This window comes from Pinus tabuliformis, chromosome Q (assembly GCF_031772625.1).
Source record: "Pinus tabuliformis cultivar Carrire ecotype Pingquan chromosome Q, CPIR1, whole genome shotgun sequence".
Lineage (NCBI taxonomy): Eukaryota > Viridiplantae > Streptophyta > Pinopsida > Pinales > Pinaceae > Pinus > Pinus tabuliformis.
The window spans coordinates 946580766-946583438 of record NC_142296.1 but is presented as its reverse complement, the minus strand read 5'-3'; the positions used below and the strand labels follow the sequence as shown (position 1 = coordinate 946583438).

Below are 2673 nucleotides of genomic sequence, written 5' to 3'. Positions count from 1 at the left end.
GATAGATATCAAATATCAAAATTCATTTGACATGCACACCTGCTCTGCTTCTGGATTAAAACATCTAAATTCGTTTGACATTACACTTGCATCCTTGCTCTGCTTCTGGATTAAGGATGAATATTCATGCGCTTTGCATCTCGATTAAAGATGAAAATTCATGCACTCTGCTTTCGGATTAAACACGAAAATTCATTTGACATACACACCTGCCTCCTTGCTCTGCTTCCAGATTAAAGATTTGACATACACACCACCTGCATCCTTGCTCTGCGTCAAAAGCAAAGCTCTGTGATCAACAAAATCTCAAAAAAGATGAAGGCGAAAGATTTCATATTTCATTTCCTTCACAAACCATTCCCCAATTTATTTATTTATTTGGTCGTGTCTTGGTGGGGTGCGCCAGGCTGGTGTTGTAGTGCAACGCACAAGCGACGCCCGAAAGCCCCAATAGCAAGCTATTGTAAGTGGGCCCTCCCCCTAGAAAAATACATTTAATATCATGTGGTTCTATGAACCACGTATCAGATATTAAACTGATAAGAACAGATACTACACTTGATCTTAGCCAAAAGGCTGAGAAAGGTATGCTTTTCCTCTCCTCTTTCGCTTCTTTTTCTATTACTCCCCTTCTCATTTTTCTACACGAAAAATGAGAAATACATGAAAAACGTGATTGCAATAACGTTTTTCATGTATTTCTAATTTTTCGTGTAGCTGGGTCCATGAGAAGTATGCAGCATGGGTCTTCCCTGGATAAGGAATTTATTTTTGCGTCCAACAAGTGCTCCCGCTCAAAATTTGAGGAAAACCATTGGGAGATAAATTGAAAATACGAGTTGAAAAAACTAGATTTGTATTTGTTTTGGTTTTTTTTTCCTCTAAAATTTGATGATGTAATCTAATATTATTTGATTATTTGCACTATTATTTCATAATATTCCTTAGGAGGGCCCATTTTAGACCTCAGAATTTCTCTAATTGGTCCAAACAAGTCTCCAATGATTAAGTCCACCCAAATATGTGTCATGCTGCCTTCCTCTTCGGTGTGCCCTTCCTTCCTGATTTGCATGAGTTGTGTTGAGCATTGGCCAAGTCCTCACTCAACCGAACATGACTCATCCATCACATAAGTTCATCATGTTTAGCGCTTGTCTCGGGCATTCCCACCATCTACCCCGAGGTTGAAAACCACCCGAACAAGTCCTGCATCAAACAACGTCCCTTTGCCCTACAATCAAACAGGGTGTCATCCGAGCCGTCCAAAGGAAAATCATCCATCGCATCGGAAAACACAAGCTTCCTTCGCCCATTTCTTGACTCAACCTGTGCAAGCTTCATCCCACAAAGTTCTTCCTATTTCGTCGGCACATTCACAACACTTTCTTCACACTTAACCATCGGGCCAACATCCTCTTCATATGACACAACTTCTTCATCACGGCTAGCAACTTAAATCTTCCCAACCGAACAACCAACGCTAAGAAGATCCCTTCTAACCCTGTCTTCCAAAAATTCAAGCTCTTCTCGCAACCTTGGCCTCTCTTCCCTCATACGGCCCAACCTAACCATGAGATGCATAAGTCTTTCACGACTCTATTCCAAGGCCCTATAGCGGACCTGCCATTGTTTATCGCTCACATAGAACTCTCAAAGAACATCCTTTAATCTCGAGACTAAGATTCTTGCAATATGCTTGTGGGGGTGATATGCCAAGTATCCTTGGACACATAATAGCATAAGAAGTGTGCATCATTGTGAAGGTTGTTTGCTACACGTTGACTCATGGACACTTGTACAACAGAGACCGAATGATACCTTGAGGAGATGCATCCCTGATCATAAAACTTGGGCATCAATAAAGAAGCACACGGTGAGGTGTCAGGTGGACATTATAGGATCGACATAACTTTCTCATACGAGCTCTGATTCAGGTGATTCTCACGCCATTGGAAAGGTATCAGCGTGCATGTTATGGAATTTGGGTGCATAGTAAGGTGAGTGCGGGACCACAAAAAGTGTTCATTTAAGGCATTGAAACGACTCCTGAAAATTTTAACTCGGAAGTTTCCAAATTGGGACCACTCAGAAAAATGGTCCTTTGAGCTGATTCCTCCAATTTTCCCATTCTGGAAAGCATCAATATGGATTACGAACAACATAAAGATCCAAATGAGATCGCCCAAGTAATACTTTGGTAGCCTAATCTGCACATAGACTAGATAACTTCTTTTCTCCCAGAGAGACTTCGTAGGGAAACCTAAAAGATGATTCCTCACATTTTGTGGATGGCTTCCTTAGTAAACCTCGTTGGCATAGACCAGTACACCTAACCCAAGGGGATTCACACTAAGCACCTGCTGGAACGAAACTACCCAACTGCCCAACAAAATTTGTGGCAATCGATCGAGCTAACCCCCTCGGTTACGACGACCATAGAACTTGTTTAGGTACTTGACATAAGTCTCAGGGAATGGGTAGATCTCTATAGAAATATTATATCCCCACCATAACTCGTTCTTCCATACCCACCATTCGAGCTGTGACCAACAAAGTTTTTTTGGTCCATTTTTTGTGAGAGGGCGACGATTGAAACCAAACAAGTAAAAGTAAAACTATGACGCGAGCAAAGCGGGTAGAAATAGAACTAGTTTGGGACAACACCACGAAGAC

The 2673-nt window shown here is 41.6% G+C and overlaps 1 non-coding gene across 1 annotated transcript; it reads right to left on the bottom strand.

Moving 5' to 3' along the window:
* Positions 1 to 392: 392 nt before the first annotated feature.
* On the bottom strand, positions 393 to 589 carry LOC149222596 (U2 spliceosomal RNA). The gene has a single exon (XR_016249851.1). It is a non-coding gene; the product is annotated as a U2 spliceosomal RNA (small nuclear RNA).
* Between the last annotated feature and the right edge of the window lie 2084 nt (positions 590 to 2673).